We start from the raw sequence: 22,444 nt of genomic DNA, 5'->3' as shown, positions 1-22,444 counted from the left end.
CCCCCCCCCCCCCCCCCCCCCCCCACCGTTGCTGCTGACGTTCAATTTTCTTGAAGAAGTCGATGAACGGCAGCCACCTCCAGGCGAACCCCTGAATTGAACCTTTTAATGCGAACTTAACCTTTTCCAGCCTGAGAAACCCCGCCATGACGCTGACCTGACTTTGGAGGCTCCGAGTCCCTCCATCTCAGCAAAATCCATGGGCCACCAGGAAGGCAAAAAACGTCGGCCTCTCTTTCCCCTGGGCCCCCAGATCTTCCAATACCCCAAATATTGCAAATTCTGGACTCGGAGTCACCCTCCCTTCCAGGACCTCTGACATGACGTCTGCAAATCCCAGCCAGAATCCCCTCAACTTCGGACAGCCCAAAACATGTGTACGTGATTCGCCGGGCTTCCCCCACACCTGTTCTCCACCTCCTCAAAAGACCTACTCATCCGGACCACAGTCATATGAGCCCAATGGACCACCTTGAACTGGATCAGACTAAGCCTGGTGCACGACGAGGATGAAATGACTCCTCAAGGCCTTTTCCCATATTTCGACTTCCAGCTCCCCTCTCAACTCTTCCACCACTTCCTCTTCATCTCCCCGATTGGGACCCTTAAAACTCCATCAATTCCTTGTATATCTCCGAGACCCTCCCCTCACCAAGCCCCATTTTTGACATTGCCTTATCCTGTAGTCCCTCAGGAAAGGCGAGGAAAGCTTGGAACCCGCCTCTGTACAAAATCCCTGCAGGTATGAAACCCGTTCCCACCCAGCAACTCAAACTCCTCCTCTAAAGCCTCCAGGCTCAGGAAACCCTCCTAAATGAAGAGATCCCCAAATCTCTCAATCCCTGCCCATGCCACCTCCTAAAGCCCCATCCAGCCCCCCGGAACAAAAACGGTGATTATCACACATCGGTGACCACACTGATGTGATCCAATCTCATGTGCTGTCTCCATTGCCCCACACCCTCAGGGCTGCCACCACTGGGCTTGTGGAGTACCAAGCCAGCGAGAACCCCAGCGGCATCGTTATCAAGGCCTCCAAACTTGTACCCTTACAAGATGCTGCCTCTACTCGTCCCAAACCGACCCCTCCCCCACTACCCACTTCCTGACCCTCAATATGTTGGCCGCCCAGTATAGTTCATAAAACTCGTGAGGGCCAAGCCCCCCCTCCCCACGGCCTCCGTTCCAGGAGTGCCTTCTTCACCCTCGGGGTTTTACCAGCCCACACAAAACCCAAGACTACCGCAATAATTTTTCTTAAAAAAGGCCTTCGGGAAAAAAATCGGCGACCATTGAAAAATGAACAGCAGCCTCGGGAGGACTGTCACCTTCACCGAAGGTACCCTCCCCGCCAGTGTCAGCGGCAGCATATCCACCAGCGGAAATCCCCTTCATCTGATCGCCCGCTTACCCAAATTTACTTGTGGAGCTGCCCTCCAATCCTTAGCCACCTGATCCCCAGACTACCCTCTCCCCACCACTTTAAAAGGTAACTCCCTCAGTTGAAGGGAGGATTTTAGAGGTGGGAGGTGCTGCCGCTGTCGTGGGCAGGGCGGGTGCAGACAGTGAAAATGATGGTGATGCCTAGGTTACTGTTTGTGTTTCAGAACCTCCGATCGTTGTCTCCAAGTTGTTCTTTAGGAGAGTCAATGGGCTGATTTCCAGGTTTGATGGGCAGGTAAGACCCGTGAATGTGACTGGCTTTTTTGGAATGTGGGCTGGTTTTACCATGCTTCCTTTCCCCAGGGTAATTACTACTGGGTAGTGAAACATTGTAATGATGAGGAAGTGGGCCCGGGGGAAGGGGTTGGTGGGAGGTGGGGGGGTGAAGATGGCAATCATATAGGGATATAGGGGAATGAGTTTGAGGACATTGTTGTTGGCGCCTTTGCCATTCATCTCGGGACAGATACTACATGAGTCCAATATGTGGTGGCAGACTTAAGGGTATAGGGGCAGTGGAGGCAACATTCAGGGCTGGAGGGTGCCTCGGGGTGGGCACCGATCTGCGATACCTATACGTTTGCGCCAGCAGGGCTGGATGCAAGGATTATGGGGTGGCAGCAGGTGTGGGGATTGAGCACTTTGGGGACTAGTTTATAGGGTGCAAATTTGTGGGCTCAAGGACTTGGAGGAACTGTGAGTTGGCCCAGGGGAATGGTTTAGGTACCTGCAGGTTTAGGACTTCATCACATAGGAGGTGCCGTCCTTTCCAGGCTGCAGCCCTGGGGGTTGCAGGACAAGATTGCTACGAAGCTATGAAATAGGGTGAGGGAAGGGTTTGGTGTAATATATATATATGTAGAGATAAGGAATTGATGGAGTGGGGGGAGCCCTGGTGGTGGACATATAGCTTAAATGAGAGGAGCTGGGAGGGGCAGGTAGGGCCCAAGATATGGGCGTATGTATTTCGGGAGAGTGAAACACATCCTCGTTGTGTGTAAAGTTAAGCCTCAGCCAGTTCAAAGTGAAGCATTGGGCTCATCTGACGGTGGCGCGATGAGTACATTCTTTGCAGGGGTAGAGGATAGGTGTGGGCGGTGCGCGGGGTCCTCGAATCACAAATGTTTGGGCATTTCCAAGACCAAAGGGATTCTGGCAGAAGTTCTTGGACTTGATGTCCGAGGTGCTGGGGGTGGTTCCGAGTCCGGAGGTGGCAATATTTGGGATGGCGGAAGACCTGAGAGTCCAGGGAGCGAGAGAGGCCGACATCTTGTACTTTGCCTCCCTGGTAGCCTGGAGGCAGATTTCGCTAGGATGGCTGGACGAGGTGCTGCCGAAAGCGGGAGTGTGGGTGAGCAACCTGGCAGAAGTTCTGAGGCTGGAAAAGGTCAAGTGAGCTCTGCAAGTGTCGGGAGAGGGGTTCACTCGCAGGTGGAAACCGTTTAGCGATTTCTTTCAGGAGGATTGAGGGGTCAGCGGGGGGGGAGGGTGGGGGTTAAAATGGGAAGGAGGGATGTGGCGGGTGTGATGATATGATTTGCATACCTGTCTGCCATTGGGGCAGAACACCGGCTTACCATTGGCCCTGGTCGGTCATGTGCCTCTCGACCGATTAGTCGAGAGGCTGAGTTAACCGCGCCTCCTTGCCGAGGTATAAATAGTCAAACGTCCGCGGTCGTCCATTTTATTGTAGACGACCGCAGGGCTAAAGTTCTAGTTTATTAAAGCCTAACTTTTGTCAAGCAACTCGTCTCTCGTACAATTGATGACACAGCAGCGGGGTATTGTAATCAGGGAAGGCAGGCACGCTGTGGTTGTTCATTGAATTGTTTTGTTGTTCTTCTGATATTTTGTGTGTATATGTGAAAATGCGTTGAATAAAATATTTAAAAAAATATTAGTCTCTCATTCAGCATTTTCAGTCCTTTAGCTCATTGCTTCTCAGTTTTTTTCCCCCCCCAAGAGTCCCACTTTTGGCAAATGGCCCGATCTTCAGGACTCACGTCAGCTGACGTTCGCAACCCATGTTAGTTTACATTTAATGCGAAAGGGGAGCCAGCTAGGTCTTCATTATCTCACTCCAGTCAGGTTCATAGGAGGAGCTGTAGACGTCAGCCAATTCCTTTGTTCCGCCTTCAACTTTGTGATAATAGAAAATCTAACTTTACTATGTAGATTGTCATGAAGTTCAATAACAACTGTTTTACTCAACACTGGATACACATGGGAGATGTTACCCCAGGATGCCGGCAGCCTCATGGTTTTGGCGAGGTTTTAATGTGCTGCAGGCAGATACAGCATCTCTTCATTTGGAGTGAGCTGTAAGTTAATACTGCCACTGGCATCTCAAAAGCAAAAACAAATTTTTCACCCACCGCTTCTCTTTCAAAAGCTGAAATTTTCCTCCCATTTTCTCATACTTCCCTGCATATAAACATGGACTTTGCATTATTTTCCATTGGCACAATTGACAAAACCATACCTCAAAAATCATCTTCATACTGCTTTGTTCCCAAGTTAAGTTTCTTCTTTGTATGCTGTTAACTAGAGGAGTTAAAGAGGAAGTAAAAAAAAACAGGGAACCACTAATAGAAGTCTATAGTTTTGCAATGAAACATTAGAGAAGGGCTAAGGCACAGTTCTCAAAGCGTGGGTCATGACCCACTGTGGGTCGCCAGAGTGATTAGTACTGAGCTAACACTAGCACTGCTCTGTCCTGTCATGGATTTTGCTGAGCAACTCTCTCCCACAGATTCAGATGTGAGATCCTGTCCAGTAGGGGACACTGTCTATTGTGTCTCTGGCCATCTCTTCGTTGTAACTAAAGATCCATCTTCACAGTCCTCTTACCTTGCTTGCTAGTAGCTAGAAAATTGAAGAAGTTCTCCTGCATGTTTGACGGCAAAAGCACGTACATACAGGGTTGCTTGACATCAAGTGCATGTACAGTGCGCATGACCTGCTCACTGCTGCCACTTATGGTCGGAACACTGCACAGAGCCTCATTTTGTTCTCGGTTAAAATCTGGTAGCAGCCACCATTCTCAATGTAAATGCCCGAAGCAGCTGTTGGGACGCTTCTCCATGATCGGGACCACTGCGGGAACGCCATGACTAATCACTCTGCAACCCAACAGAGTCGTGACCCCGCTTTGAGAAACTGTGCCTTAGCCCTTCTCTGTTTCATTGCAAAACTATAGACTTCTATTAGTGGTTCCCTGTTTTTTTTACTTCCTCTTTATCAGACATTATCATATATACTCAAAAATGAAGCAGGTAACAGATACCATCCCTCTCTGTTCCAGTGTTTAAGGACTTTCTTACCTCATCTTTCAATATCTTTGTTTAAGCTTGATGATGTTCTGAGTGCTACAATACGTTGTCTGCCTTTTTCAAATGCGGTAGTTAAACTCTTGAGCATATTCTAAGAATTTACCTGTTCCTTCTAGCCTCAGTTTCTGTCCTTTCCCCCTTTCCACATATTTCTCGCTTATATGTCTTGCTTCTCCACATTCAGATCCATTGCTCCTCTCGGCTCCATCCCTCATTTCTCTATGCTCAATCACCTTACCCATTCACCCTCCTCTTGCCACACCCACTCAGCCCCCTCCCACATTCTGACCCCATTTACACTCTCCTATTCTCACATCCCCTTTCCTTCACCAATTCCATTCCTCCTCCACATTCACTTTATCCCATTCCCCCATCCTATCATTCCCACTCCACCCATCTCTATCTCTCCCTCATTCCCCTTGCCTGCATTTCTATTTCCCTTTCTCCCCATTGCCATCTCTCTCCCTTTCCCCTATCTTTGCCAATTGCCACTCCCCCTTTCCTCTCCCCTGGCTAGAACATAATCTCAGAATAAGGGGTTGATTATGTTGACCTGAAATGAGGAGAAATTTCTTGATTCCAGTGATTGCAATCTTTGTAATTCTCTACTTCCCTCGAGACCGTGGCTGTTCCCATTATTTAGCTATTGAGGGCAGAGGAAGGCAGAAGTTTGATAACTCAGGGAAACAATAGTAATGAGGAGCAGACAGGAAAGTGAATTTAAAGCATAAGACCAGCCATGATTGCATGCATTCATTCACATTCCCCAACAGCCGCTATCCCTCTTTCCCCTCTTCACCCCAATTCTTCCTCCATCGCTCCTTCAATTCCCTGACCATTCCCTCTACATTGTCCACACCCCCTTTCCCAATATCCCCACACTCCAATTGGCTTCTTCCCCAATCCGCATCCTGCCCCAACCCCAAACATGCATTCATTCACATTCCCGAACACTCACTGTCCCTCTATCCATTCCCTCCATTTCCCTACTCTTTCCCCAATTCCCCCACCATTCTCCCCGACATTCCCCACACCACCCATTCCCCCCCCCCCCCTTCTCCCCACATCACCCATTCCTGCCACCATCTCCCCCCCCACTCCCATTGCCCTCTTCCCCAACCCCATCCGTACTCCTATTCCCTAGCCCTCCTTTCCCATTCCTCACCTCCTACCCCCTTCCTACATTCATCCATCCCCCTCATTCCCATTCAACCACCATATCCCCAAATCTATTTTACCCATCTCTTCACCACTCATTCTCCACCCAGCCCCCCACCTACCCATTCCCCTCCTACCCACCCGATTCCCTGCACCCTCACCCCCGCACATTCCCTACTCCCATCCACCCCATTCCCCCACCCCCTTACCCATTGCCTACACCCTCACCCCTGCATTCCCCCACCCCTTACCCATTGCCTGCACCCTCACCCCCGCATTCCCCTACCCCTCCCACCCCCTCACCCATTGCCTGCACCCTCACCCCCGCATTCCCCCACCCCCTCACACATTGCCTGCACCCTCACCCCTGCATTCCCTTACCCCCCTCACCCATTGCCCTGCACCCTCACCCCCAATTCTCCACCCCCTCACCCATTGCCTGCACCCTCACCCCACATTCTCCCACCATTGCCTGCCCCCTCACCCCTGCATTCCCCCTCTCCCTTGCCTGCCCCCTTACCCCTGCATTCCCCCACACCTGCACCCATTGCCAGCCCCTCACCCCGCATTCCCCTACCCCCCAACCACTGCCTGCACCCCTCACCCCACATTCCCCCACCCCCACATTCCCCCACCCATTGCCTACACCCTCACCCCCGCACTTCCCACCCATTGCCTGCACCCTTACCCCCTGCATTCCCCCACCCCTCAACCATTGTCTGCACCCCTCACCCCGCATTCTCCCACCCCCTCACCCATTGCCCCCTCATTCTCCCACCACACCCTCACCCCCCACATTCCCCTACCACCACCCTCACCCCCACATTCCCCTACCCCCCGCATTTCCCTACCCCCCACCCATTGCCTGCGCCCTCACATTCCCCTAAACCTCACCCATTGCCTGCACCCTCACCCCCGCAGTCTCTTTCCCTCTTCCAAACTGTGCGTCGTCAACCAGATCCCCACCATTCAGGGATGGCTGCCTCACCGACAGAGCCAATAAACCGCCGCGCGGACATTCCCCTCCTACAATCGTCCCTGTGGACGCCAAAGTTGGAGAGGAGGATTGACTTGATGTGAACAGGCGGGACGGGGGCGGTGCGGTGTTGAGCGTGCGGCGTAATTGACTCCCCACCCCCCCCGGATTGGGGTGGTGCGCTCCGGCGGCCATGTTGGTTTCCGTTGGGCTGAAAGTTGAGGAAGAAGTTTAAACCGGGGCGCGAGGAGCCGGCAGCGCGAGGCAGCGGCCCGGTCACCCCGAGCGGCCATGGGCAGCAGAAGCTGAGAGAGGAGGAAGGGGAGAGAGAAAGAAAGAGGGGGGGTTAAAAAAATAAGCGGACAGGAAAGGGAGACTGCTGCGCCTTGAGAAGAAGAAGAATGAGTTCCAACCAGCAGAGCGGCAACCGGCCCCGGGTCAATAACGTCGGCTCGATGTTTGCTGACCCCGCAGGAGAATGAGGGACTCTTCAACTGCCTGGGGAGGAAATGCCTGGTGGAGTGTTCCGCATCCAAGGCAAATGGCCCTGCCCCCGGTACCTGCTCCTCTAACTACACCGGCAGGAGCATCGCCCACAGCCGGTGCCGGCAGCTGTCCGGGTGGTGGGCTCTCACAGGGAGTTGAGCCCGGGGCCTCTGGTGAAAGCAGCGCCTGCCATCCAGGCCAAGCCAGGAAGCAGCAGCTCCCCTTGGAGCCGCTGCTAAAAGCCGCCAAGCTACCTCCAGCCAGCGGCTCAGTTTAATAATTGCACTGCGCAATGAGGAGCTGCCCTGAAAAAACACACACCATTCTCCATCATAACACCTTGCCGCATCCCCTCTTCTTAAAGCTCAACCCCATCTAATGTTTTTTAAAAACCTTCCCTTCGTGATTTGTGCTTTTTAAAACAAAAAACAGAAACCCTCGTTACCCCCCCGACAAATATTTTTTGGGGATTTCCTGTTGGGGCTTTTGGTGTTTGACAGGAGAAATCTTGTACTTGTTTACCGAGCGTCCAGGTAGTCTGTTTGCCGAAAGTCTAGTCTAAAATTAAATCTGTAGATATAAACCGCCTGGTGCATTGGCCGAACTTTACGAGACGCCGTGTCTCAACTGGAATTTGGCACCAAAGTGGGGCTGTGCAGTCCTTTTTAATTTAAACCTGTTTACCTGCGTCGTATTCGTGTCGACAGGATGACCGAACTATCGGTTGCCTCTTGCAAAGTGCCCGCAAAGGCAAGAAGGAAACATTTCCATCTTATAAGAATAGTTGCTTTCGATAAACAGTAACCCATTTAGCTTGTGTTCAGCATGGTGTGTTCCTGAGTGGATTGTTTAGCAGCAGTTTGCCATCTTAAAATGCAAGATGTTATTATAAAGTGAAGGTTTTGAAACGTCTGTTACTTCATAATAATAATCTTTATTATTGTCACAAGTAGACTTACGTTAACACTCCAATGAAGTTACTGTGAAAATCCCCTAGTTGCCACATGCCGGCGCCTGTTCGGGTACAATGAGGGAGAATTCAGAATGTCCAACTTATCTAACAAACATGTCTTTCGGGACTTATGGGAGGTATTGCCAATTGGCACCGGAGTAATGTCGCCAATTAATAATGATGCTCTTTAGAGTCGCCAGGAATCAAATGATACCACCAAAAGGCTTTACCGGATATCGATCAAAGACCAAACCACCATTTAGTTAGTTCAAGTTCAATGATATTTTATTTACACACAAGAATTACTTCGATATGCAACATAAAACACGACAACCTAAAGTACACCTAACACTACAACAACCTGTACTTAACTTCAGGCGCCCAGCTTTATGCAGAGGAACAAGGCCTTTGTTCGGATCTTGCATGGCCGGGTCGGGAGAAGTTACTTAGTTTCTGCTAAGCTCATCCGTCTGGTAGCGATCGTTGGCCTTGAACTTGCTTCTGGTCGTGATGCTGCAATTGGTTTTAGGCGTAAGCCGGGGCCAAGAGAGTGCCGGTGCGCCGGGGCCAAAAGAGACCGACACATGGCAGTGTCTCTTTTATCCTTCGGGGGTATTGCGCTCTTTTGGGAGGGCCCATAGCTTTGGACCCAATAATTCGGCAGGCTTTGATTACTGCCTTTGATTTTAGCCAATAAAGGGGCGGGTGCCTTGATGGTTGGGCGTGTCCTGAGCGGTCATTGACCATGGCTGTTTGGGGTTCCTGAGTGAAGGGAGTGGCGCCGATGAGTCTGTATCTGATACCTGAGTACAAGTCTTTTGTTCTGGCGAAATGGGCCATTAGAATGCAGATCGGCTGGGGGTTTCGATAGTGTCTGGTTTCTAGTGGCCAATATACACTTAAGCTCCGAGTTCGTCTGGATCCTGCATTAGCCATATTTCCAGTGATTCTTTGTAAGTGGCCATACTTGCCTTTGTAAGTGGCCATGTTTCCCTTTGTAAGTGGCCATCCCAGATGGCTACAGAGGAAATCAGAGCACCCGGAGGAAACCCATGCAGACACGGGAAGAATGTGCAGACTCCACACAGACAGTGACCCAAGCTGGGAATCGAACCTGGGACCCTGATGCCGTGAAGCAACAGTGCTAACCAATGTGCTACCGTGCTGCCCCAATTAGTGCAAATAATAATAATAATCACAATGTCAGAAGTAGGCTTCAATGAAGTTACTGTGAAAAGCCCCTCATCGCCACATTCATGCACCTGTTTGGGGAGACCGGTACAGGAGTTGAACCCGCACTGCTGGCATTAGTCTTCATTACAAGCCAGCTGTTTAGTTCACCATGCTAAAGCAGCCACTCGTGAATGTTCTGAGATGCAGAGAGTTGCAAAACATGGCTAATGTACATGGAAATGTTATTCCTACATATACCACACTATAAGCATAGTCTTGTCATGCAGGTTTGGGAGAAATGATGTATTGAGCGCACTTTTTGCATGTCCAAATTTGCCTGTGTTCATGAAATGAGTTTGTTTGAATCACACCCTTTCCCCTCTAGCTATGCACCCATACCATATGCCTTAACTCATCTTTACCCAGTCCTGTTGTGGCCAAATATCCCTCCAGTGTATCCATTCCTCAAGACTTCCATGCCCAAGTCCTAGTTGATACTCTTATCTTTCCTCTCCATCCTCCCATTCAGCTCACCAACTGCCCACTGACCCCAACCTCCTGAATTGTCATTCTTTTTGAACATCCACTGGAGTACTGCAAATGTCTCTCCGTTTGTGTGCCTGACGCTGGTGAGGATTCAGGGGTTTCTTTTCCCACTCATGTACTATCTTGTTTCCCTATTCAGATTGATTCCAGACATCCAAGCTTATTTACCTACTGAATGATGCACTATCAGTTACGAGAAGACGAGAATAGAATGTAATCGAGGCTTTATTACACCGAGATGGCGAAATGGCTGCTGTACAGAGAGCACGCACATTTATACTCCGCCTACTGGGCGGAGACAGCAGGCGGGGATCTACCCCCATACCTGTAGTACAGGGGCCTTACCGTAATACCCATATATACAATATAATACAACAGTGGTGACTACCACACTGAAGCAGATAAGTATTGCGCTGCTGCTTGCCTTGTTTGCTTCATATCTCCCCCGTAGACTTGTGTTTTTGGGCTTTCTAGGATGTGAAAGAAGAGAGATGCCAAGAGTGAAGAGAAATAGTAGACCATACGGCCCTGGAACCTGCTCTATTTAATAAGATCATGGCTTACTTTCAATTGCAACTCCATTTTCCCACCCAATTCCTTTACCCTTTGGTTCCTGTGGCAATAGTGGTGAAAAGGAACATTGGGAGAAAGAGGGGATGTGACACTTGGTAAGTTTTAGGTTTATGGGGAGAAAAGAGTAAAGCAAGTAATTGGAGGGAGAGACTTTGCACACCTGTACTGTAATGCTGAAGAAGGGTGAGGCTAAGGTGAGGCGTGTTTTGAAGGGAAAGAGTAGATGTTACTAATTTAGGGAGGACCCAATGGTGGGCTGATGGAGTTGTTGTTATTACAGGAGGGGAGGTAGGTTATTTTTGATCTGCAAAGAACGAGAGGATGCGCTGGATAGTGGGGTTAAAACCGCAATCCAATCAGCCCTGATCTTACTGAATGGGAGAGCAGGCTCAAAGGGCTAACTGGCCTACTCCTATTTCCTATGACCTTATGTTGAAGAAACCTTGATGAGTTTCAGTATTGTAAACTGCTGATATAGGCTTGTGGGTGGATCGTGAGTACAGTGGCAATGCCATCAATCACAAAGATTGGATGATGTTGTCCTTTAGCTGTTCGTACTGCTGTAACAATCCAGGGTTGGTGAATGCTTTATTACACTGCTAACTTGAAGCTGTCAATAGACTTTGAGGTCTGCTGGTGAGCCACTTTTCAGTGTCCAGCCTCTATCTCACTCTTGTTGGTACAGTATTTATATAGGTGTTTCAGTGAAGTAACCCCCTGAGATGTTGTTAGTGGTGACTCGGCAATGATGATGCCACTGAAGATAATGTTTTGTTTCTTGTCTTTCTCTTGTTTGATATGGTCATTACTGAATTACTTATACGGTGTGAATGTTGTGTTTCACTGTCAAGGAATGGGTTTTTGAAGAGTAGTGAATGGAGCTAAACACTGGAAACATCACCAAATGGCTTCATGTCTTAACCTTTATAACAATGGAAAGTGGTTGCAGCTATAAATGTTTTGGCTCTTGCGCTGGAAATGGCTCCCTAAACCTCTCCCACTGTACTGTACCCAAAAAGGTAACTGGTCCATTCTTTCCACAGTTGCCCGATCTGTTCCATTACCTCAATGCTTTCCTTGCTGAATTCCTGTCTTTTAACTCTCTGTAAAGTTCAAATTGTCCAAAACCCAGCTGCTGGAAACTCCCATCTGCTAACACATTGAATTTAAAATAATCTTTGTCTTCAAAACCCTCTAGAGTCTTTGTCTCTTTTATTCCCATACCTATGTCTCTGCAACCTCCTCCAGCATAAATCCCATCCTGCGGACATTGGTTTAAAAAATAAATAAATAAAAATCTCTTGGATAGTCTTCCCTTTGATAATGGCTTTATTTCTTTGGCTCATTTCTCTGGAACTTCTTCACTAAACTCTTCCACTTGCCTTCGGGAGCCACTGCCTTCCTTGTTCATAAGTCACTGAAAGCTAACATGCAGGTGTACACGAAATTAGGACGGTGAATAGTATGCTGGCCTTCATTGCAAGAGGATTTGGGTACAGGAGTAAATAATTCTTGCTGCAGTTGTATAGAACATTGATAAGACCGCGCCTGGAGTATTGTGTACAGTTTTGGGTTCCTTCCTTGAAGAAGGATAGCCATAGAGGGAGCGCAATGCAAGTTCACCATACTGGTTCCAGGGATGGCAGGATTGACGTATGAGGCGAGATTGAGGAGACCTGTACTGTATTCTCCTAAGAGTTTCGAAGAATGAGTGGACAGACTTCTTACAGCACTCAACAGGGTAGATGCAAGAAGATTGATGAGTCTAGAACCAGGGGACACAGTCTCAGAATAAGAGACAAGTTATTTAGGACTCTGATAAGGAGGAATTTCTTCACTGGTGAATCTTTGTAATTCCTTCCCCCAGAAAACCGTGGAGACTCATTGTGTATGCTCAAGGCAGCAATCAATAAATTTCCAGATATTAAACATATCAAGGGGTATTGGGATAGTGTGGGAAAATTACATTGAGGTAGAAGATTAATATGATCTAGTTGGTGGAGCAGGTTCAAGGGGCTGAATGGCCTATTCCTGCTCTTGTGTTCTTGCTGCTCTTAGTTCCAATGGAACTAAGTCTAGGTAAGTCTTTGCCTTTAAAAGCGAATTCAAAACCCATTTCAGCATGGGACAAGATAGGCAACTCTAACTCTGTGGCTTGACACTGTTCTTTGACCTTGCTTCCCTTTTGACCCGTGCCACCATCCCCAACCTCTCCCACCTCACTCTACTGGAATGAATTTGGGATATTTTCTGTTAAAATGCTAGATAAAACAAATTTAGTATTGAGCATAATCTTTATTACTAGCCTTATCGTGGCATGCATAATAACATTCAGAGAAAGGACTGCACAGTTTAATGCAATAAATCTTGTGTTGGGATCTCTAATGTCAATTATGTTCTATTCATTATCTTTTTAAAATGCCAATTGATATGTTGTATTGCATGCAGGGAAGTCAAAAGCAAGTGTAGAACTGACCCTAAATATAGTTGGATAGTGAGGAGATAATTGGAAACGATAGGGAGATAGACGTCAGTTGAGCGGAGCCATATAGGGATGCTGTTGGATGTGGAGGAACTGCTGGCAAGGGCACATTAGTTGTCAGAAGTACATTTGCACTAAAGCTGTTTGCTATTCTTCATCCAGAACCCCCAGTTGCCGCCTTTTGGAGGGGCAGATTTATTTGTGTTGTGGGTTTCTGAACCCCTCAACGGGTGGGTGAGAATGAGGCCCTTGAATCAGCCACCTTGGGGGAGCAAGTCAGTTGATGAAGAAAATCTTTAGTTTATTTTATCAAAGTTATGAATAGCATTTATGAGGCTGACAAAATTAAGCTCCTCACCTCCTCCTTCTCAAACTGTCTGCTACCTTTGTCACAGTTAATCATCCTGTACTCATCCAATGTTAGACGTTTAGCTGCTGTAGTATAAAGAGTCAAAGGTTCTGCTGCTTTTCCACAAAACACCTTTAATTTCCTTCAACAGACTTAGCACAAAACTTTAACATCACATCACCTGACAAAGGCCACCTGAAGCCCCTTTACATATCAGTGTCAATTATTGGATGTTTAACATAAATGAGACAACTAATTGGAATGTCTCTTAACCCATTACTTAACATCCAATACCACTGCACCTTTATCTAACTGGGTGGGGCTGCATTTGCCTGTTTCCATTCTTATCTATCTATTTGTAGCCAAGGCATCATCTGTAATTGTTCCTCTACCACTCCTGCACGATTACCTCCAGGATCTATCCATGAGGTGTCTCCAATTCTCCATCCATGAGGTGTCTCCAATTCTCCTTTATGCTGCCATATGTATGCTGAGGACACTGAGCTCTACTTCTGCATCCCTCTTTTTTTTAAAATTTAGATTACCCAATTATTTTTTCCAATTAAGGGGCAATTTAGTGTGGCCAATCCACCTACTCTGAACATTTTTGGGTTGTGGGGGCGAAACCCACGCAGACACGGGGAGAATGTGCAAACTCCACACGGACAGTGACCCAGAGCCGGGATCGAACCTGGGACCTCTGCGCCGTGAGGTGGTTGTGCTAACCACTAGGCCACCGTGCTGCCCTTTCTGCATCCCTCTTGATCCCGTCCACAACACTCCTACCAGTCTGCTTGGGCATCATCCAAAAATCTGCCGGTGTACTACTTTGCATCAGGTTCTGTTCACCCATCATCCCATGCTGGCTGACTACATTGGCTCCTGGTTGAGCATTACCTCAGTTTCATAGTTCTCACCCTTGTTTGCAAATCTTTCCATGACCTCACTCCTCCCAATCTCTGTAACCTCCTTCAATCCTGCATTGAGTTTTATCTGTACTGCATTTATTTTGGTCTTGTAAGCATCCCCAATAATAATTCCACGAGCTACCATGGTCCTAAGCTTAGAATTCTCTCCACCCAATTCCCCTGTTTTGAGAAACCTTTGGTCGCCCGTGTTAATGTTTCCTTATGTGACTCGGTGTCATTTTTGTTTGTAATGTTCCTGTGAAGTGCCTGGAATGTTTTTACGTTAACTATGCAAATGCAATGTTGTTGCTCTCTCTTGATTTCCAACTTATTTTGCACAGGTGGGGGAGGGTTGCTTTTCTTCCAGCACAGCCATACTTGAGGTTTGTTCATTCCAGTGAAGGTATCCTGCAAGTGAGAATCACTCGGCTGGTAACAACAGGGTTGGGATACCTGAGTTTTTCATATGTGCTGGTGCTTGGATGGGTGGCGACCTACTGCTCCCCGGACCTGGAATACCTGACCGTGAAGTGCCAGCCCAGGGGCTGGTTTAGCTAACTCGGCTAAATCGCTGGCTTTTAAAGCAGACCAAACAGGCCAGCAGCACGGTTCGATTCCTGTACCAGCCTCCCCGGACAGGTGCCGGAATGTGGCGACTAGGGGCTTTTCACAGTAACTTAATTGAAGCCTACTCGTGACAATAAGCGATTTTCATTTCATTTTCATTTCATACAATCTTCCACGTGAGTGCACTTCAGCCATTATCACAGCGGTCTATATCCCACCCCAGGCAGAAGTGAAGAAGGCGCTGGTCAAACTGTTATCGAAACAGAATACCCGGAGGCCTTGTTCATCGTGGCCGGGGACTTCAACAAGGCCAACCTCAAGAGTGTACTGCCAAAATTCCACCAGCACATCTCCTGTCCCACCAGGGGCGACAAAACTCTTGACCACTGCTACTCAAAAATAAAGGGTGCCTACTGTTCCATCCCCCGACCGCACTTTGGGAAATCAGACCATAAGATGGTGCTCCTTCTCCCGGCATATAAACAAACTGAAGCGGGAGAATCCAGCTAAGAAGGTCATGCAGTGCTGGCCTGAGAAAACAGAAGAGCTCCTCCTTGACTGCTTAGAGACAGTGGACTGGTCCATATTTAAGAACTCGGCGACCAACTTAAATGAGTATGCCACCATCATTAGAAAATGTGTGGATGACTGCATGCCAAAATAAGCAGTACATATGTTCCCCAACCGGAAACCATGGCTCAGTCGCGAGATTGACTCCCAACTGAAGGACGGGTCTGAGGCATTCAAGTCAGGCAACCCTGACTTACACAAGAAATCCAGGTACCACCTCAGCAAAGCCATCCGAGATGCCAAGAGAGAATATCAGACCAAGCTAGAGTCACAGACTAGCGTTATAGACTCTTGGCGGTTATGGCAAGGCCTAAACAACATAATGGGCTACAAAGCGAAGCCGAGCAGTATCTACAGCAGCAGCGCACCCTTCCCCGATGAACTCCATGCATTCTATGCTTGGTTTGAGCAGGAAACCAACGATCCACTGTCGAGTGCCCCAGCAGCCCATAACACACCCATACCCACCATCACAGCTTCCAAAGTCAGATCGGCCTTCCTGAAAGTGAACCCTTGGAAGGCGACGGGTCTGGACGGGATCACTGGTCGTGCACTCAGAGCCTACGCGGACCAGCTGGCAGAGGTGTTCGTGGACATCTTTAATCTGTCCCTACTCCGCTCTGAGATCCCCACCTGCTTCAAGAAGACCACCATCATACTGGTGCCAAAGAAGAACCAGGCAAAGTGCCTCAATGACGACCGTCCGGTGACGCTTACTTCAGTCGTAATGAAGTGCTTCGAGAGGTTGGTCATGAAGCCCTTCACCTCCATACTCCCAGAACGCCTTAATCCACTGCAATTCGCATTCCACCGCAACCGGTCCACAGCAGATGCCATCTCCTTGGCCCTACACTCATCCCTAGAGTACCTCGACAACAGGGACCCCTTCATCAGACTCCTATTTATTGACGGCAGCTCTGCCTTCAACACCATAATCCCAGCCAAGCTTCTGTCAAAGCTCCAAAACCTAATACTTGGCTCCTCACTCTGCAATTGGATCCTCGACTTTCTGACCCACAGACCACAATCAGTAAGAATAAATAACAACACCTCCTCCTCAATACAGGAGCCCTGTAAGGCTGCGTACTTAGCCCTCTACTATACTCCCTGTACACACACGACTGCGTGGCAAAATTTGGTACCAACTCCATCTACAAGTTTGCTGACGATATGACCATAGTGGGCCGGATCTTGAATAACGACGAGTCAGAATACAGGAGGGAGATAGAGAACCTAGTGGAGTGGTGCAGCGACAACAATTTATTCCTCAATGCCAGCAAAACTGAAGAGCAGGTCATTGACTTCAGGAAGCAAAGTACTGTACACACCCCTATCAGCATCAATGGGGCCGAGGTGGACATGGTTAGCAGTTTCAAATTCCTAGGGGTACACATCTCCAACAATCTGTTCTGGTCCACCAAGAAAGCACAACAGCGCCTATACTTCCTCAGGAAACTAAGGAAATTCGGCATGTTCACATTAACTCTTACCAACTTTTACAGATGCACCATAGAAAGCATCCTATCTGGCTGCTAACCAGCCTGGTATGGCAACTGCTCGGCCCAAGACCGCAAGAAACTTCAGAGTCGTGAACACAGCCCAGTCCATCACAAACCTGCCTCCCATCCATTGACTCCATCTACACCTCCCGCTGCCTGGGCAGCATAATCAAAGACCTCTCCCATCCAGCTTACTCTCTCTTCCAACTTCTTCCATCGGGCAGGAGATACAAAAGTCTGAGAACACGCATGAACAGACTCAAAAACAACTTCTTCCCTGCTATTACCAGACTCCTAAACAACCCTCTTATGGACTGACTTCATTAACACTGCACCCCTGTATGCTTCACCCGATGCCGGTGTTTATGTGTACCTTGTATTGCCTTATTATGTATTTCCTTTTATTTCCATTTCTTTTCATATACTTAATACCGGGCAGCACGGTAGCATGGTGGTTAGCACAATTGCTTCACAGCTCTAGGGTCCCAGGTTCGATTCTCGGCTTGGTTCACTGTCTGTGCGGAGTCTCCACATTCTCCCCGTGTGTCCGTGGGTTTCCTCCGGGTGCTCCGGTTTCCTCCCACAGTCCAAAGATGTGCAGGTTAGGTGGATTGGCCACACCCTTGGTATTCAAAATTGCCCTGAGTATTGGGTGGGGTTACTGGGTTATGGGGAGAGGGTGGAGATGTGGGCTTGGGTAGTGTGCTCTTTCAAAGAGCTGGTGCAGACCTCGATGGGCCGAATGGCCTCCTTCACTGTAAATTCTATGATTAATGATCTGTTGAGCTGCTTGCAAAAAAATACTTTTCACTGTGCCTTGGTATACATGGCAATAAACCAAATCCAAATGTGTCCTATCATTAAATTTTCAGGTTGGAAGATTGAAGGTGGATTGGGTTGCTATGAAATGAGAACCATACCTTTAGCTATGCTAGGATGTAGTAGACTTTGGTTGCCTGCGGCAAAGGAAAATGTTCTTGAGGTAGCTAGCAGTCACACAACTGCTTTTCATATCAGCTGTTTTACCTAATGTTAGCGTGACGTGTTTAAAATAGAAATGACCCATTTCAGCTCCACCTACAGATATGACTGCTAAACTGAGTGTATTCCAAACTTCTATCGAAAGGAGGAAATATGTGGATTGGAATTTTCAGTACATTTTTAAATTGCTTTCCTGCAGCCCATACATTCTTTTCTAATACATTAGGACTTTTACATCAAATATAATTACACAATGTAATTTTTTATCACGTGGTGTTGTAGCATTACAATTGAATCTGTATTCACGGCTTCCTGGCACAGATGTCAATCATCTTATCTTGTTAAACACACTTGTATTGTCCTTTAAACCTGTAATAGTTTTCTCGTTTTTCACTTTCCTATCCAGAGCTGATCACTTCCCTGTCCAGAGCTGATCAGTAAACAAGATTTTCTGCAGTACTTTGTTCCTAATCAGCCATTTATCATCTTTCTCTATGTCGCTCTTAATTGACCATGTTCATGATGACTGACACAACTAATTGCATGGCCCCTTATGTTTTACTGTTTTCTTGGCCAGTACTTGTTGCTGCAATGTTTCTTGCCTGCTGTCCTCTACACACCTTGAGAGCTCTATTCACAAATTCTCCTGCGTCTGCTCAGATGTTACGTTCACCAAGCCAGGAGAGCCAGTGGTTTAGTGGTATTGTCACTGGACTAGTAATTCAGCAACCCAGGGTCTGGAGACCTGGCTTCAAATTCCACCACAGACGGTCACATTTGAATCCAAAAAAAATCTGGAATTCTAACGATGACCATGAAACTGTTGTACAAATCCATCTAGTTCACTAATCTGTCATCTTTAATGGTCTGTCCTACATGTGACTCCAGATCCACAACAATGTGGTTGACTCCTAAATGCACTCTGAAGTGGCCTAGGCAAGCCACTCAGTTATATTAAATATTTATATTAAATTATATGAAATTGGCAAAAAAAAGTAGAACCAGGCACCGGAAATTAGATCCTCAAATGCAACACAGTCGACCCTGCAAAGTCCTCCTTACTAACATTTTGGGGGAGGAGGGTCTCACAGGCTAGTCGAACAACATAACTTGTGAAATCATACCTTACTGATTATGTTCCAGCTACCACCATCACCGTCCTTGGGTATGTCCTGTTCCGCCGGCAGGGTGGACACAGCAGAGGTGTTGGCACAGTGGTAAACATCTGTGAGGGAGTTGTCTTGAGAATTCTCAACTCCAGACCCCATCAGATCTTATGGTATTAGGTCAAATACACTCCTGCCACCTTAGCTGACGAATCAGTACTCTTCCATGTTGAATACCACTTGGAGGAAGGCCTGAGGGTGGCAAGGGTGCAGAATGTACTCTGGCTGGGTGTCTCCCAGTAGCACCACTACAGACCGAACAGGCTGAGTTCTAATGGGCATAGCTGCTAGACTGGATCTGTGGCAGGCGGTGAGGGAGCAAACGAGGGAAATGCATACTTCACGTGCTAGACTTGATCCTCAATAATCCACCTGCTGCAGATGCATCTGTTTATGCTGTATCGGTAGGAGTGACCACTGCACAGTCCTTGTGGAGTCCCAAGTCCCGTCTTCAAATTGAGGACACCCGCCATCATGTTGTGGTGCACCAACACTGTACTAAGAGGAATAGATCTTGAACAGATCTAACAACTCAATATTGGGCAATCGTGAGTTGTGGGTCATCAACAGCAGCAGAATTGTACTCTACTACAATCTGTAACCTCCTGGCGTAGCATAGCCACCACTCTACCATTACCGCTAAGCCAGGGGGTCACCATCAGGCCAGAGAATCAACTCTTGTTCAATAAAAGTGCAGGAGGGCATTCAAGGAGCAGCACCAGGAATACCTAAAAATGAAGTGTCAGCCTGGTAACACAACAGCTCCGAACTCCTTGCATGTAAAGCAGCAAGTGATTCCACAACCAATGGATCAAACCTAAGCTCTGCAGTCCTGCAACATTCAGTCATAAACAACTCGCTGGAGGAGGAGACCACAAATATCTCCATCTTCAATTATGGGAGAGCCCGGCATATAAAGATAAGACTTGAACAATTTGCAACAATCTTCAGCTAGAAGGGTCAAGTGGATGATCCATTTCTGCCTCCTCCAGAGGTCCCCAGCGTCACAGATGTCAGTCTTCAGCCAATTTGATTCACACCATGTGATCTCACTATAAGCTGCTGAAGGCATTGGATATTGCAACGGCTTTACAACTTGACAATATTCCGGCACTAGTACTGGAGACTTGTCGTCCAGAACATGCCGCACCACTAGCCAAGCCATTCCCGTACTAGTTACAACATTGATGTTGCCTAGTGATTATAGAAATTATCCAGGTATGTCCTATACATACAAAGCAGGTCACATCCATCCTGGCCAATTACTGCCCTGTCTGTCTACTCTTGATCATCAGTGTGGAAGTAGTCATCAACAATGCTATCAAGCGGTGCATGTTTAGTAATAACCTGCTCACTGATGCTCAGTTTGGGTCTGCTAGGGCCGCTTGGCTCCTGACCTCATTGCAGCCTTGGTTCAAACATGGACAAAAGAGCTCAGAAGTGAAGTGAGGTGACTGCCCATAACAAGGCAGAGTTTAATGGGTTGTGGTATCAAGAAGCCGTAGCAAAACAAACCAATGGGAATCTGGAAAATATTTCTGCTGGTTGGAGGAAGATAGTTGTTGGAGGGCAATCATCTCGGTTCCAGGATATCACTGTAGGAGTTCCTCTGGGTAGTATCCTCAGCCCAACCATCTTTAGCTTCTTCATCAATGACCTTCCATATAATCTAGTCAGAAGTGGGAAGATCACTGATTGTGAAATGCAGCAAACACATAGGCACACCACCTGGAAATTCCCCACAAAACTACTCACCATCCTGACATTGAAATATATTGCCATTTCTTCACAGACACTGCATCAAATTCCTGGAACTTGGAAAAGCATGGAGTGCAGCAGTTTCAGAAGGTTGCTTACCACTACCTTTTTGTCGGGCAAATTAAGGATGGGCAATAAATGCTGGCCTAGCCAGCAACACCCACATCCCATAAATGAATTTTTAAAAATTCAGTTGTAGAATGGCTGAATCAGCTGCCAGGGACTTGCGTGGTGCAGAATATTTGTGATGTCCTGCCAGCTAGTCTCATCTGCATGAAATATGCATTTAGCTGGCAGAATACTTTTGAATATAACTTTGGTATTGCAAAATGTCTTAATGGAGTTTATTCAGAGTTGTAAGTTTTTCTTCCAATAAAAAATCATTACAGCAAGAAATTAACTTTTAATGTTTCCTGAACAGTTGTCTAGCAGAATTAAATGTGCAGATTATATATTTTACTGATGTCGCAAAACATGATGCAGTGGCAATTTAAAAATAGATACATTGCGCGAATTTAGGTTGTAATGTATTTTATTGTAGAAATTGAGATTTTCTGAATTTTGGTCACACTTTGTTCTGCCACTTAATCTATGAAAATTCCCTTAACTGAGAAACCTTGGTTTTAAAATTTAGTGAATGTACTGTAATTTCTGTTGTACAACATGCATTACAGTTTAGAGGTTTCACCAGTTGATTTTTTTTTAGGCATTTCTAAATTCAAATTGGTGCATTCTACACATTTAAAATGAGCACATAAGATAGATTTTAGAATTTTTCCCCCATTTATTTTGATTATAAAGATGTACCATAATTTGTAGCGAGAATGCGCTCTAAGCCATACTGCATGGAAACAGTATTTGACATTAGAGTGTGGTGATTGGAGTGCATAGAATATTTTTGGCTTTCAAAAGCAGGGAAACAAGTAGCAATGCAACGTGATTCTAGAAGATTGGATTGGCTCTTGGTCTCCCTTCAGAGATAAAAGTGAGGGAAACCAATGGAAGAATACAGGAATATTTTTAGAGAAAGGGGATCAACAAATAATCAAAGCTTTAGAAGCTGAACCCTTAAGTAAAATGTTCTAATCTTGTATTAGCAATGGGCGACCAATGGGGATTTGAGATTCCTCTAGGATGGAAATAGGTTTGAATTGAAGATACGGTAATAATAAATGCCAGAAATGTCTGAAAGTATTCACTGAAGGAGCAGCGTCCATTTTCCATAGGAGGTTCTGTAACTAATTCTAAGCAGGATTCAGGAAAAATGTCAACATGTGCCTCTTTTCAGGAAGGATAAAATAAGCTGCAGAAACTATAGAATCAATAGTCATTCAGTAATTGAATCAAGAATAAAGTAATCATTACATACAATTAGGAATATCTGATCTGAGCGTAGTGTAATGGGTAGCAGCTAACTTGGCTTCGCAAGTAGATACTGAATAATCTACTGCCTTATTTCACTCCAGAAATTGGTACAAATCTGGAAAGCCTTGAATAAACTCCTTCATGGAACATGTTGCACAAG

At 46.9% G+C, this 22,444-nt stretch overlaps 1 protein-coding gene across 2 annotated transcripts in view; it reads left to right on the top strand.

Moving 5' to 3' along the window:
• LOC119954648 (neural Wiskott-Aldrich syndrome protein-like) overlaps positions 1 to 22,444 on the top strand; it is a 131,923-nt gene that overhangs the window by 37,659 nt on the left and 71,820 nt on the right. Inside the window, exon 1 of one of the 2 annotated variants that reach the window (XM_038780007.1) lies at positions 7,080 to 7,425. The exons of the other annotated variant lie outside the window; for it this stretch is intronic. The gene's annotated coding sequence lies outside the window, so the exon portion shown is untranslated. Of the gene's footprint in view, positions 1 to 7,079; positions 7,426 to 22,444 lie in introns of those variants that run through there. 2 annotated transcript variants of the gene reach the window in all.

The sequence above is a fragment of the Scyliorhinus canicula genome, chromosome 20, assembly GCF_902713615.1.
Source record: "Scyliorhinus canicula chromosome 20, sScyCan1.1, whole genome shotgun sequence".
Classification (NCBI taxonomy): Eukaryota; Metazoa; Chordata; class Chondrichthyes; order Carcharhiniformes; family Scyliorhinidae; genus Scyliorhinus; species Scyliorhinus canicula.
The sequence above is the reverse complement of the archived record's forward strand: the minus strand, read 5'-3'. Positions and strand labels throughout refer to the sequence as shown.